The sequence below is a fragment of the Hipposideros armiger genome, unplaced genomic scaffold, assembly GCF_001890085.2.
Source record: "Hipposideros armiger isolate ML-2016 unplaced genomic scaffold, ASM189008v1 scaffold_821, whole genome shotgun sequence".
Taxonomy (NCBI): Eukaryota; Metazoa; Chordata; class Mammalia; order Chiroptera; family Hipposideridae; genus Hipposideros; species Hipposideros armiger.
In genome coordinates this window covers 733,414-750,025 of record NW_017732171.1, presented here as the reverse complement: position 1 = coordinate 750,025, position 16,612 = coordinate 733,414, and the positions used below count along the sequence as shown (strand labels likewise).

Here is a 16,612-nt window from a genome sequence, read left to right as displayed (position 1 = left end):
AAGGGGAGGGCATTGTGACTATAAGGAATGGGAAAGATTTCCTTGCTCCGCAGCCCCTTTAAACCTCTCCACATTCTAAGAAGGGAAGGAGACCAGTGCTCCAAACATAGCATGGAGGTGGGGTGTAATTTTGCATGTAAATCTCAGCGGTCTCTCCACTTTCCTTTTATGATTTTCCAATGATAAAGTTCGTTTTCGCCTCATTCGTGGAGTAATTTAATAGATACATTATAGTTATCTGTTAGGAGTTATAATCTGAGTAATCAGCCTGCACCCCTCTCATTAATGAAAATGAACCAATATGATATCTTCCTGATACATTAGTCAAAATGAAACAAAACATCATAGACGAAGGTGGTTTTTTACTCTTATGGTACTCTGTGATGCTATAAAAACTTTTAAAAAATAAAAGCAAAAGTTAAGTATCATGGAAGAGAACAAGTAATTATCTTGGTTTGACAGATAAAATAGTTTCCTAGAGAAAGGATTATTTGAAATGGCTTTGGAAAGTAAACAGAATTTTAACTATCAGATGGAACTGTGAGAAGATTGAGGCAATAGGAGATAAGACTCAAAAAGTAGGAGAGTTTCTCTTTAGAAAGCTGTTAGACCTTTTAAAATATTAAAGTGAACTCCACTGCAACAAATGGCATGTGGTTGGAAATGTTTGTTGATTTGTGTACTGACTTGTTTAGTTTTTGTTTTTTATGTACAAAAACTGCACATATTTAATATATACAATTTGATGAGTTTGTACATAAGCATATACCCGTGAAGCCATCAAGGTAATAAACATATCCATCACCTCCAAACGTTTCCTTGTGTCCCTTTGGTTTTTATTTTTTGTTTTTGTTTTTGTGGTAAGAACACTTAACATGAGATCTAGCCTCTTAACACATTTTTAAGTGCACAATACAGTATTATTGACTATAAGCACTATGATGTATGGCAGACTGCTAGAACAAATTCATCTTGTATAACTAGAACTTTATACCAGCTAAACACAACTGCCCATTAACCCCTTCCGCCAGTGGCTGGTAACCACCATTCAACTCTCTGCTTCTATGAGTTTGAGTATTTTAGGTGCCTTACATAACGGGAGTCATGAAGTACGTGTCCTTGTGTGACTAGTTTATTTCACTTAGCATAATGTCCTCCAGGTTCATGCATGTTGTAGCAAATGGCAGAATTTCCTTCCTTTTTAAAGCTGAATAATATTCCATTGTATGTATATACACATTTTCTTTATTCACTCCTCCATCTCTGGACAGTTGCTCTGCTAGCACAGTAGACAAAGCATGAGATTCTTGACTTGATTTTTGTAAGTAAGTTTAGGTATCCCAAAGATGAGGCAGAATTTTTTCTGATAATTGGAATTGGTGACTCACACATTTCCAAAGATCATAAATGTATATTTTCCTCCATCTATTGATATGATCATATGATTTTTATCCTTTATTTTGTTTACGTGGTATTATATTGATCAATTTGCATATATTGAACCATCCTTGTGCTCCTGGAATGAGCCCCACTTGATCATGATGTTTAATCTTTTTAATGTATTGCTGTATTTGATTTGGTAGTGTTTTGTTTAGGGTTTTTGTATTTGTATTCATCAGCAATATTGGTTTGTAGTTTTCTTTTTTTGTGTGTTATCCTTTCCAGGTTTGGTATCGGGGTAATGTTGGCCTTATAAAATGAGTTAGAAAGTATTGCCTTTTCTTCACTTTTTTGGAACAGTTTGAGTAGGACAGGTATTAGATCATCTTTGAATGTTTGGTAGTTTTCACTAGTGTAGCTATCTGGTCCTAGATTTTTGCATTTGGGGAGGTTTTGGATGATTGTTTCAATTTCCTTTCTGTTGATCAGTCTATTTATATTTTTAAGTTCTTCATGATTCAGTCTAGGAAGGTTATATATTTCTAAGAACTTGTCCATTTCTTCTAGGTTATTGAGGTTGGTGGCATATAGTCTTTCATAGTATTCTAGTGTGATCCTTTTTATTTCTGTGGTATCCATCATAACAACTCCTCTTTCATTTCTGATTTGGTTTGACAAGGTACAACATCCATTTATTGATGAAAACGCTTAATAAAACGGGTATAGAAGGAAAGTACCTCAACATAATAAAGGCCATTTATGACAAACCCTCAGCTAATGTCATACTCAATGGTGTAAAAATGAAAGATTTTCCTCTAAGTTCAGGAATAAGACAAGGATGCCCCGTTTCATCACTGTTACTCAACACAGTATTGGAAGTCCTAGCCAGAGCAATCAGGCAAGAGAAAGAAATAAGAAGCATCCAAATTAGGAATGAAGAAGTTAAATTGTCACTTTTTGCAGATGACATGATGCTATATATAGAAAACCCTAAAGACTCCACCAAAAAACTATTAGAAACAATAAACAAATACAGTAAAGTTACAGGATACAAAATCAATGTACAAAAATCCACTGCATTCCTATATATAATACTAAAAATAAAATTTCAGAAAAAGAAATGAAAGAAACAATTCCTTTTGCAATTGCAGTAAAATGAATAAAATACCTAGGAATAAACTTAACAAAGGGTGTGAAGAACCTATACACTGAAAACTATAAGACATTCTTAAAAGAAATTGAAGAAGATAACAGAGAAATGCAAAGATATTCCATGTTAAGGATTGGAAGAATCAACATAGTTAAAATGGCCTCTGATAATGGGCTAATATCCAAAATATATAAGGAACTCACACAACTCAACAGCAAAAAAACAAACAATCCAATTAAAAAATGGGCAGAGGACCTGAATAGACATTTCTCCAAAGAGGACATACAGATGGCCAACATACATATGAAAAAAATGCTCAACATCACTAATCATCAGAGAAATGCAAATCAAAACCACCATGAGATATCACCTCACACCAGTTAGAATGGCTATCATCAACAAGACAAATAATAATAGCAAGTGTTGGAGAAGCTGTGGAGAAAAAGGAACCCTCATACACTGTTGCTGGGAATGCAGATTTGTGCAGCCACTATGGAAGGCAGTGTGGAGATTACTCAAAAACTAAAAAAATAGAATTACCATATGACCTAGCAATTCCTCTCTTGGGTATCTACCCAAAAGATCTGAAAACATTTACCTGTAAAGATATGTGTACTTCGATGCTCATTGCAGCTTTATTTACGGTGGCCAAGACATGGAAACATAGTTAAAATGGCCATATTACCCAAAGCAATATACAGATTTAATGTAATCACCATCAAAATCCCAATAGCATTTTTTTTCAAGAAATAGAACCAAAAAGTCATCAGATTTGTGTGGAATCAAAAAAGACCCCAAATAGCCAAAGCAATCCTAAGAAAAAGCATAGGATTGGCAGTATTACACTCCCTGACTTCAATTTATACTACAGAGCAACAATAATCAAAACAGCATAATATTGGCAGAAAAACAGACACACAGACCAATGGAATAAAATTGAAAACCCACAAATAAACCCATAAATATGGGCAGATAATTTTTGACAAAGGGCCCAAAAATCATACAGTGGGGAAAAGAAAGCCTCTTCAATAAATGGGGCTGGGCCTTTCTGTTGGTAGACGCAGCCAAGTATGCATCATTAAAGCCTCCCCTCCCGCGGTCATCATGTCTAAGTCAGAGTCTCCCAAAGAGCCAGAACAGCTGCAGAAGCTCTTCATCAGAGGTTTGAGCTTTGAAACAATCAGTGAGAGTCTTAGGAGCCATTCTGAGCAATGGGGAATGCTCACTGACTGTATGGTGATGAGAGACTCAAACACCAAGCACTCCAGCGGCTGTGGGTTTGTCACCTGTGCCATCGTGGAGGAGGTAGGTGCAGCCATGAACGCAAGACCACACAATGTGGATGGAGGAGTTGTGGGACCAAAGATGGCTGGCCACAGAGAAGATTCTCAAAGACCTGGTGCCCACTTCACTGTAGAAAAGATTTTTGTTAGTGGTATTAAAGAAGACACTGAAGAACATCACCTAAGAGATTATTCTGAATGGTATGGGAAAGTTGAAGTGACTGAAATCATGACTGACTGAGACAGTGGCAAAAAGGTAGGCTTTGCTTTTGTAACATTTGATGACCATGACTCTATAGGCAAGATTGTCATTCAGAAATACCATCCTGCTAATGGCCACTTCAGTGATGTAAGGAAATCCCTAGTACTTCATCTAGCCAAAAAGGTCGAGGTGGTTCTGGAAACTTTGGTGGTGGTTGAGGAAGTGGTTTTGGCGGGAATGACAGCTTTGGTCATGGAGGAAACTTCAGTGATCGAGGTGGCTTTGGTGGCAGTCATGCTGGAGGATATGGTGGCAGTGGGAATGGCTATAATGGATTTGAGAATGATGGAAGCACTTTGGGAAGTGGCGAAAGCTACAGTGATTTTGGCAATTATGATGATCAATTTTCAAAGTTTGGACTCATGAAAGGAAGAAACCTTGGAGGCATAAGCTCTGTCCCCAATGGCGGTGGAGGCCAATACTTTACCAAACCATAAAAACCAAGGTGGCTATGGCACTTCCAGCAACATAAGTAGCTATGGCAGTGGCAGAAGGTTTTAACTACTGCCAGGAAACAAAGCTTAGCAGGAGAGGAGAGCCAGAGAAGTGACAGGGAAGCTACAGGTTACAACAGATTTGTGAGCTCAGCCGAGCACAGCGGTGGCAGGGCCTAACTGCTACAAAGAAGACATGTTTTAGACAATACTCATGTGTATGGGCAAAAAACTCGAGGACTGAATTTGTGACTAATTGTATAACAGGTTATTTCAGTTTCTGTTCTGTGGAAAGTGTAAAGCATTCCAACAAAGGGTTTTAATGTAGATTTTTTCCCACCCATGCTGTTGACTGCTATGTAATAGTCTGATCATGACACTGAATAAATGTATTTTTAAAAATAAATAAATAAATGGTGCTGGGAAAATTGGGAAGCCAAATGCAAAAGAATGAAACTAGAATGCTACCTGTCACCATACACCAAAATTAGCTGAAAATGGATCAATTACCTAAATATAAGACCTGAAACAATAAATTGCATAGAAGAAAGCATATGAACCTTAGGTTCAGAGAGGATTTTATGAATTTAACTTCAAAGGCAAGGGAAGTAATAGGTAAAATAAATGAATGGGACTGTATTAAACTAAAAAGTTTCTGCACAGCAAAAGAAACCATCAACAAAATAAAGAGGCAACCAACTGAATGGGAGGAGACATTTGCAAACAACACCTCCCATAAGGGGCTACTATCCAAAATATATAAAGAACTCATAAAACACAACCACAAAAACACAGTCAATCCAATTAAAAAATGGGCAGAGAACCTGAACAGACACTTCTCCCAAGAAGACAAACGGCCAACAGATACATGAAAAAATGCTCAACTTCACTGGCTATTAGGGAAATGCAAATCAAAACCACAGTGAGATGCCACCTCACACCAGCTTAAAATGGCTATTATCAATAAGACAAGTAATAACAAGTGTTGGAGAGGTTGTGGAGAAAAAGCAACCCTCATACACTGTTGGTGGGAATGTAAATTGGTACAGCCACTATGGAAAACAGTATGGAGGTTCCTCAAAAATTAAAAATAGAATTACCATACAACTCAGCAATCCCTCTTCTAGCTATCTACCAAAAAAACCTGAAAACATTTATCCATGAAGATATATGTACCCCTATGTTCATTGCACATTATTCATGGTGGCCAAGACATGGAAACAACAGTGTCTTTTCATAGATGATTGGATAAAGAAGATATGGTACATACATACAATGGAATATTACTTGGACATAAGAAAAGATAAAATACTTCCATTTGCAACAACATGTACGGATCTTGAGATTATCGTGCTAAGCAAAATGTCAGAAAAACTTGACAGCCGTATGACTTCACTCATATGTGGGAAATAGAACTGAAAGCAACAAGTGAATGTGACAAACAAGCAAATAAAAACTCATAGACACAGACAACAGTTTAGTGGTTACCAGAGGGTAAGGGGGGAGGGTGGGTGGTAGAAGAGAGGAAAGGGGGTCACATATATGGTGATAGAAGAGGAACCGACTTTGAGTGGTGAACATACAATGTATTACATTTATATAGGTGATGTATTATAGAATTGTACACTTGAAACCTATGTGATGTTACTAACCAATGTCACCCCAATAAGTTTAATAAAAATTTTTAAAAATTATTCCATCTAAATGGCCCAGCACTAAAGTTTGTTACTTTGACAGATCACTGTTAATGAAGGACATCTACTTGTGAAACAAAAATAGGAGTGAGACAATTATCTAAATATTTTAGAACAAATAGTTAAACTTTTTTTTTACAGTTTTTCAGAATTATTCAATCTCCTGCTTTACTTTGCCCCTGGCTATAGTAAAATAGTTGGTAAAATTTGGAGGTTCACTGCAGAGAGAAGAATAAGGAAAAATGGTTCATTTCTAGACCCCACAGTCAAACATGCAGTAGCTATGGATTACTGTTTAGGTGTAAAGCATCAATATGTGGAATACTTCAGGGTGAACTCTCTGTCTACCCAACAAATCTTAAGCTTCTTGACAGCACAATATTCTGCAAGTTATAGAGATTCAATATATATTATTTGGGTTGAATTGAACTCTCGTTTCTTGCTTTAATTACTTGCTGATCTGAAAGCGCTCACCTGAGCTTACACAACCCTTACTATTTTGAGGAAGGAAATACCTGGTATAAATGGCCATCTTAATATGGAAAACAGCTTGTTTATATCTTTGGTCTTTAGTGGAAATGTTCAAGTCAAGTCTTAATATGAACTGTCAACAGATGAGTTTACAGGGATGTCTTACATGCATCCTTGTATCATACACTTAACTTCTACACAGACCCCCCTCCACCTCAGCTGCGAAAAAAAAAGTATAGGCATACTCTCCTGTAGAGCCAGGCTCAAGTTTCCTAGTACCATCTAATTTATACCTTTACCTTTCTTTGACATCCACATCTTGATGGAATTAAGGACTAAGGTTTTTCATAATTTAACTTGCCATCAGTATGTATTGAAACCAGAGCATTAAAACAAATACACAGTGGCATCAGAGCAGAAAGTCTAGTGCATAACTCAGAGAAACTCAAGCAAAGAGTGTAATTGCATGCTGAAAGCAAAATGATTATTGATCTACAAATTATTACCTATATAGAAAGAGAAAAAAGTATTTTGAGAACAAAGGACATCCAATCTACCCAATTGTAACTTCCTGGCATTTTGTTGGCATGTGGATTAAATAACTGTGGAAAGGCCCCAGCTACATGGTTTTCTATGTGCCTGTGTGTATCCCTGGAGACTGATTTTTCTTCAAGTCATTACTTAGCATAACTTCAGGTACCTTAGGCTGAAAATCCATGTCATGTTTTCAGCTTCCTCTTTATGAGAAAGTCCACAGTTGCTGTTAGTATTCATTAAGGTTTTCTAGCAATCAATATCATTTAAAGAAGCAGACCTCAATTTATGTACATAGAATTGAAACTTGGCACACAGTAGATCATGCTTCAACTTATATTTTCTAGAACACTTAGTTAATTAACCTTGTCTATAAGAATTTTTGGTGCAACTTATCTAGAATAAAATTCTTGAGACCTTAGATGTTCATCATGTCAGTTGGGGCCTATTTCTGTAAGGAAACAGAAATAGCACCAGAAATTTGAATAGAGAAGATTAACATAGAGAACTAATATCAAATAAAAGGGAATTGAACACTACACTGGGTAAAAGAAGATCTAAGGGATAGCAAGTTCTAAAACAAACAACTGCAATATCTAGGCTGAGGAGAGTTGACAATGGAAGAACAATAACTTAGCAGAGTGCCCACAAGACTGAGTTTAGATCTTTTCAAAGAAGGCAAGATCAGGTATCCTCCAGGGTTAAAGTAACTTGCCAGAGGCCACAGATCACAGCTGGTGGGCCACTGAGTGGGAAAAGTGTGTCCTGAGACTGTGGCTGGCTGGAGCTGATCCATGAGGGCCACGGGGTTTCTATGCTGAAAAAAGAAAGGAGGACCAGGACCTGAAGGAAAGTGTGTTCCTGCTATTATTGCCTTGCACTGTCCCTTAAGCTTTTTCTATTGTTGAAACCAACATTGTGCCACTGGCAAAAAAAAAATGTTTCCAGGGGATGCCTCTGATATCACAAAGAAGGCAAAAAATGGAAGATTTGTGGCTAAGAGTTAAGAAATGAATGATTGGCACACTCACATATAAGATTAATCTAATTCAGGTGTCCAATTTTTGAAAACTATAATGTCCAATATGACTTTTTATGTTTTATTTCATCCTCTCAATCAAGAGTAATTAACTCACGTGATCCTAGAAGCCCAGAATATAACCCAAATGAGTGAAATAGAATAAATATAAGGCAATAAGGAGTGGTGGGAACTGATGTAAAGTGAAGAGACTATGTCTTGTCTCCTAAAAGCATATTAGGAGTTCACATATGAATATCTGCATTCTGCATACAGATCCCATAATACTGTGTTAGTAATTATAAAACTAAATAATGAAACTGTCTTCAAACCAGAGGATTTAGTTTCATTTTGCTTTTTTGGTATGGCCCTTGAGAAACACAATTCTCTAGTTAGTTATGGAACCACAGATTCAATCAGTTATGCAATTGATTAGAAGGGGTTTATCATTCATCCACTGTTTATATGTTGTTCCAAACAAATCATACATAGTATGTAACCAGATATATGTATAAGTGGTTTTGGGGGCTAATTTAAAACAATCATTTTTATTTTGTATTGAAAAGAAAGCAAGCAAAGGAAGCAAGGACCCTTGTATTTTAATATTCTACATGTTATACCTAATTTGAATTGGGATACATTTTCCACATTGGCAATCCCCTTGTTTATAATTTTAAAAGCAATGGTAATAGTAGCAACAGACTCTATTACAATTACTTTGCAGAGGTAAGAAAAGAAATAACCACTTAAAGCATTGTAATTACATCAATGTTATTAAACCCTTTACATGTGTTTTTAAATGTCAAAATCCCAACATTAATTACCATTCTGCACTGAAGCATGAAATGACTTCAAAGTACTTAGCTAAACAAGGATTGTGACTAACTTAGTAAGGGTAAAGGCTGGACCTGAGAGGAGCAAAAAGATTTGGCTATAAAGAAGTGTTTTACAATTGTTCGTAAAGTTACATAGGATTCAGGTGTACAATTCTGTGATACATCATCTTTAATTTAAAAAAAAGTTAACTATAAAAATAAATAAATAAATAAATAAATAAAATGTTTTACAGAACCATATGTTTGGTATTTTCCAAGTGGGCTGTGTTTCATGTGACTTTATTTTTCTTTTCAATTAAGGTGATTTGTTAAACATGTAATTAAGTGTATTTTGCATTTTATCTCTTCATAAGATACACCTGAAATCTATGTAGCTTTGCTAATAATTGTCACCCCAATAAACTTTAACTAAAAAGAAAAGATTTTTCATATAAACATGAGTATAAACTTGAAACTGTCTTTGTAAAACCTCAGGTCCCAATTTCTGATCTGGAAAATGTGTCTATTGTAATTATACAGTGGCAACATAGGAACCACCAGATTTACCTATAGTCAAAAACCAAAAACAGAGAGAGATCCAAGTTGGCGGAGTGAATAAACATTGTGCCTGTGTCCTTGCGTGAACACATTAAAATTACAAGTAAATTACAGACCAATCAACTTAGAGAACCATCTGCAGTCTAGCCGAACAGAAGTCCTATAACTAAAAATATAAAGAAGACGCCATGTCGAGACTGGTAAAAGGAGCAAAGACGCAAAATGGGCCTGAAACTTCTGTATGGCAGTTGATAATCAGGAGGGATAACTCGACCATAGAGGTTCTCCCCAGAGGAGCTAGAGACCCCCCAGCCCCATGCCAGGCTCCCCAGCTCGGAGTACTGGTCCCAGGAAGAGGAACCCCCACAACATCTGGCTGTGAAAAACAGTGGGGATTCCAACCACCGAGGTGGGATGGAAGACTGCAGGAAATTGAGACATCCTCTTAAATGGCCCATGCACAGACTCGCTCGCTTGCAGGCACTTACCCTGGGCTCTGGTGGAGGGACAATGTCAGGCATCTGGGGTCAGACTGAGGTGTATGGCTTCAGGGCGAGAACTGGAGGACAGTCACCATTTTCCCTGTGAGTGGTCCTCCTCCTATGCAGCCTGCAGGTGGGTGCCATTTTTCCTGTGTTGAGCCCTCCCCCACAGGCCAAATCTGAACCTGATTAGTCTGGTGAGCCCCGCTGGGACCCCGCCCTACCCAAATCTGCCAATGCCAGAGGCACTTTCTCCACAAGCAGCCAGCTGCGCCCACTGCACTCTTTCTGAGAAAACTATCGGAGTCTGGCAAGCCTCAAGCAAGCAGCAAGCAGTGACTGGCCTCAGTGTTCTCTGAGACTTTTGCTGAGTAGCTCCAGGCTCAGCACTGGCACCAAACCAGAGTCTACATTACCCTGGTGACCACAATTCTTTCCACTCTACTAACTCCCTGAGACCTTGCCTTGCCCAACTTTCATACTGAATGAGACTCTATCAGTGGCTGAACCTTAAGGGAGCTGGCAAATAGCAGCAGGTGTCAGGGTATCCTGGCATTTTTCAGAGCTACACCACGCCCAGCACCATTATCAGCTGTCCTGGGTTCACAGCATGGCCTCTCCCATGTGCCTCCAACTTCAGCACAGGCAGTGAACAATCATGGATGACTTTGTAGCTCCTACCAGGTAGTCCGTGGTAGGACTTTGTAGCTCCTACCAGGCAGTGGTTGACCTGGGCCTACACAGGAACCCCTCCCAAGATGCCCCAGAACCAACATACTTGGAGGCTGGCTTCAGACCATAGCAGAGCACGACACAATTAGCCCACAGGCGGCACACACAAAGGGTGGTCTCAACAGGCTCCAGAGGCTGCTGGAGCAAATCCCACTCACTGGAGAAAGCTCCCTGCACAGAAGCCTGTAAGCTGTGAATGTAACCAAACCCCACAGCCAATCACTCTGAGGGTCAATCCCACTCACTGATGTGCCGATAACAATCAAGGCTCAACTATAACAGGAGGGCACACACAACCCACACAAGGGACACTCCTGGAGCACCCAGAGCAAGAGACCAGGGAGACTGTGCCAGGGCCCCACAGGGCATCTACTACATAAGGCCACCTGGCCAAGACTGGGAGACATAGCAGTCCTACCTAATACATAGAAACAAGCACAGAGAGGCAGCCAAACTGAGTAAACAAAGAAATACATCTCAAATGAAAGAACAGGAGAAAATGCCAGAAAAAGAACTAAACAAAATGGAGGCAAGCAACCTAACAGAGACAGAGTTCAAAACAAAGGATACTCAAGGAACTTAGTGAGAACTTCAACAGAGAGATAGCAAGCATATAAAAGCAGATAGGAACCATTAAAGAAAAAAACAGTCAGAAGTGAAGAAAACAATAACTGAAAGGAAGAATGCACTAGAAGTAATCCTCAGCAGACTAGATGAAGCAGAGGATTGAATCGGCAATTTGGAAGACAAGGGAGCAGAAAAACGCCCAATCAGAACAGCAAAAAGGAAAAAAAAGAGAATCCAAAAGAATGGGAACAGTATAAATGCTCTTAAATATCTGCCAGAACTTTTGGTCTGCTCTAAAATTGGGCATATGGTTTGATGGCATTTTATGACCTAAAACATCAGGTTCAGGGTTAGACTTCACTGATTGCTCATACAGAAACCCATGACTGAAATAGGAAAAAAGGTCTAATTTGACACTGTTGATCAGTAAGACTCCTGTAAAACCAAATGAACAACTCTGCCCGACTCTTGGAAATTATCACTTTAAAATACTAAACAGTAGCTTCTTAAGTTCATACACATAACTTACTAACTGGATGTGACAATGCCTGAGTATACAATTCTAAGGAATTTATAGATGACATATATATATCAAATAGATATATAAAATATATATTATTTCTCTTCAGAGTAGTTTCTCCCTCACTTACCTTTACTTTAGTGGTTATATTTCATTATACATCATCTAACTGCAAGATGAAAATGAGTCAAAATGAAAAAAAATTATAGTGTTACAGGGGGCACCATTAACCAATGATAGAAAAAGAGTACAGCACCTGGATGTGTGATAAAAATTGATGTAAAATGTTATATGCTTTTAATTTCATAAATGCTAGAGGGGTCATCTTTATCAGGGAAAGCTGCAAAGAAAAAAAAGACATGTTAATGGGACACAGCTCCCTTGCTTTTTGTCGCAGTTGCGCAGATTGGAATTTAAACCCTTAGTATTGAACACAAGGCTCTGTAACTGATGACTTTATGCTTATTTTGCCTGTTGGAGTCTCTGGGAAAAGGCAGCCAATCTCCAAATGAAGATACACTTTTGGAATTTTAGAAAGCAGTTTTTACTTTGCTAATGAGCTCTTGTAAAATCAGATTTCTGACCCTTAGGGGCTGATGATTTTCTGCCCTGATGTGTACATCTTTGCATGGGTCAATTTGGACTCTAAGACTGACAAGGTGAAAAGTACTTGGAAAAGCCTTGCTTGTCATTTAGACTTGTAACACAGGTGTCTGGCCTTATGGCGCCTCAGCTTTGCTGCTGCTGAGGCAAAGTTGCTGGCATTTTTGGTATACTGGATTCCTAAATGCCTGGACCTCACTCCAAGCTGAAAATAGATATTGCCTGCTATGGGTGGTTTTCAGTGTCAGCACTGAGCTGCACTGAACTGAAAGAGGCATAGGCTCAATGAACAGGACTCAGACTCTGGGACAGCAGGAAATTTAGGACATCCCTCTGCAGGGTCTTAGCTCTGAAAACATATGGATGCTGGCTGGCCCAGCTGGATCACTTGCAGATGCCCTAGGGTAACAGCTTGTTCTCAAATTGGACCATTTGAAATAAAGCTATAGATGCACGCTATCCAAAGTCTGACAATTAAGTTCACGAACTCATCCTAGAAAAAGTGCTACATACCTCATTGCTGAATCTCACTATAGTCACCTTCAAAGTACTCCCCTTGAGAAGCTATGCACCGACACCAGCACCTAGTTCACCCTTCAAAGCAATTTTGGAACTCTTTTTCTGGAATGGCCATCAGAGCTGTCATCATATTACCCTTGATGTCCTGAATGTCATCCAAATGTCTTCCTTTCAATATTTCCTTTATTTCAGGTAAAGAAAAAAGTCATTGGGACCAGATCAGGTGAGTAGAGAGGGTGTCCCAATACAGTTATTTGTTAACTGGCTAAAAACTCCCTCACAGACAGTGCCGTGTGAGCTGGTGCATTGTCGTGATGCAAGAGCCTCTGAATTGTTGGCAAAAAGTTCAGGTCCTCTAACTTTTTCACGCAGCCTTTTCAACACATCCAAATAGTAAACTTAGTTAACTGTTTGTCCAGTTGGTACAAATTCATAATGAATAATCCCTCTGATAGCAAGAAAGGTTAGCAACACGGTTGCAACAAGTTGGTGAACTTAATTGTCAAACCTCATAGTTCTGATGCAGAGCCTGATCGCAGTCCTAACTTGTGATTCCAGCGCAGAGCTGCAAGTTGGGGGAGGGCACTCACCTGGGAGTGTGACACCCCTGTTCCCACCTCTAATAAATCAGGTTGTGGAACCTGTCTGGGGTGGGGGGATGTCTCACTGCTGTTGACGTTTATTCCGCTTTCCAGATTAGTTGCAGTTTGCAACAATGTATTGACAGCCTGATTCTACTTCCTTCACCTTTCTCCTGCTGCACCCACCTTAGTCAGGCAGTTGGATCACTCAGTGCAGCTATCTCTAGAAAGGGATTGATCGTTTCTAGGCTGCTTACTGGGTAAATGATCAGGACAAAGGCATGGGGGAGGAGGGGTTATGTAAACCAATTTTTAAAAAATATTGAAAAATCAGCATTTCGCCCTGACCAGTTCCTGAATATGATGTGTTTCTAGTTAAGTTGTATAAAAATGTTATTCTGTGAAAATGACTTTTGTCCCTCTTATACACAATGGTTCCAGATGAAATTTCTGGGCAAAAAAAGAAATGATTAGGAAAAATTGAAAAGTTAGGAATAGTGAATGGGACACGCTGATTTTGTAACAGCAACAAACAAAACAAAACAAACAAAAACCCTGGCACCTGGGAAGGCACAGGAGTAGGGATAGGGCATGAATGATCTTTGTTTTTATAAATACTACTGGAAGCTTTCCCCTCTTTCTGAGAAAAAAGCTCGTGCTGCCTTTACAAGCTGCTGTAAGCGCTTCGAATTCAGGACTGCCAAGCCCAGATCGCGTGTGCCAGTGCGACTGTGAAACAGCAGCAGTGGGTCAGGTTCTGCAAGGTCCCGAAAAACACCCCCACATGCCATCCACACTCAGCAGGTGACAAACTTGCTATGAATATGGAACTGATTGGAACTGACTGCCTCAGGCAGTCCCTCTGAAAGCAAGAGATACAATTAAGCATAAACTCTGTTTCCAGGGGACCCGTGTGCCCCCGTGTACCCTCAGGGATCGCACTGCTTGGGTGTGTGCTAGAACTTACTGCCCAGAGCTGTGCTGAGCCTGAATTGATGCCTCAGACCAGGTTAAAAAAGGTTCATAGAGAAATTTTGGGAGGAAGCCACCCCCAACCCACCCGAACCTCCCCACCCCCCACAGCTTTCCAAGGCTGACCTTTGCGGTTAATGGGATGTGTTTTAGCTGGCTAAGTCCACGACCCGTACAGGGCATAAGTGAGATCAATACTACAGGTTGGCATCACCCTACTCTGTGGGATCCTACTGATAAATCTGTAAAGATGCCTTGGCCAAAGGCCAAGGAAAGGGACCGTGCAGACAAGTTAACACAGCAAGACTGAGACTGCCATCCTTAGAATGGCCGGCTTGCAAGGTTGACCTTTGGCTGACATCTGGGAACTCCTATTTGGGGAGTGTTCCCTCTCTTCCCTAACTCATAAGAGTGACTCACTGTGCCTAGATTGCTTGTGCAAACAATGGGGTTTACGCTGAACACCTGCTTTCTTTCTATGTGTTTGGAGTTCTGGTATATGCACGGTAGAGGGTGCCTATGTTGCTAGCCCTCAATAAAAACCCTAAATTTTGAGTCTCAGAGAGCTTCCCTGGACAGAAGAAACATTACACACAAGTTGCTAATTTTTATTGCGGGGGATGTGGGGAGAGAATGTACCCTAAATGACTCTCATGGAAGGCAGAGAGCATAAGGAGACCTGCACATGGATTCCTCCAGACCCTGCCTGTCGCTTTTCCCCTTAGGATCCAGCCATGTATCCTTATACCTCTGTAATAAGTCATAGCCCTGAACACAACTATGTAGTCCCATGAAACTTTCTAGCAAATCTCTGAATGGGGTGGTGATGTTGGGGTCCTCTAACATAGTCACCAGTGGAAATCTCAGATATTTTATTATTGCATTATAGATGTTGTAGGTTATTTTGAAATTTCAACCATATTGATCACTACTTTGAAATTAAGGTAGATATTAGACCTGCCATTCAATATTTCATTTAATGTGTTAATAAAGAGGCATGTGCATTATTATACTAAATTTTAAAATATTTTTAATACAGTCTGACATAATTCATTTCCTTCGTAATCCTATTTTATTTGCTGCTTTATTCTGAGAGCCTGGTTCTGAGATGTTCAGAGGATTCACTGGACTGCCAAAGGGGTCTGCACAGAAGAAAATTTAAGACTTCTTGCAATGGGCCTAGATGTATTACTAATGGGCGATTACCTATAAGTGAATAAACATTTAGTGACCTAAATTTTATCTAGGGATAAGAAAGAACTAGTTCTACAGATGACATTTAAAGGGGCAGGAGGAGCTAACCATAGTGACTTTATGATTTCATGCTATGCTTATTCAATGTGACAATTACATATATAGTGTATCTAATAAGTGAGATATAATTGAGAGTTTATAATGATGTTGAGCTTCCTGGAACTATAATTCCTTCTTAGAGAATGTAAGTTTTTTATTGAACTCTATTTACTGTGTATGGAAAAATCCCAAACTAAAACCCTGAAAATCTCCTACTTCACTTTCAAGTGCTTCTATGATCACAGATTGCCACTTAATCCCACTTGGTACAAAGACAGTCTTCCATACAGCTGATGGAAGTGGAAATGAAAACAGAGCAAGTTTAACCCCCACTGACACCGGCATGTCATAAAGTTAAATGTCATGATGCCACCTACAAAGATAATTTTTGTTTATGTTGGCTAGGTTTTAAAATATTTTTTTGAAGTCTTACTTAAACCCTGATGGAACTTTTTGCAGTCAAGTTAATGGTTAACACGTTAACATTTATTATAATTTAATAGTACAAATTTGATTTTAGCAAGTTCAGCGAAGAGTCGCTAAACTTGTGAAAATAGCTTATTAGTGTAGTACACTGCTCTTTCCTTAAAGATATACAGATATGTTACCTGTTGCAAATGTTTTCTGTCACAATGAGACAGTATGAAACAGGATTTTCTAATTGTCTCTAGCTAAAGTTTGTCTTTCACTGAATACAAAACACTATGCATGTAAGAATAATAATAAAGTTTATTTTATGCTATT

At 39.0% G+C, this 16,612-nt stretch overlaps 1 pseudogene; it reads left to right on the top strand.

The window, feature by feature from the left end:
• Nucleotides 1–3,634: 3,634 nt before the first annotated feature.
• Nucleotides 3,635–4,655, top strand: LOC109374423 (heterogeneous nuclear ribonucleoprotein A1-like; annotated as a pseudogene).
• Nucleotides 4,656–16,612: the final 11,957 nt, after the last annotated feature.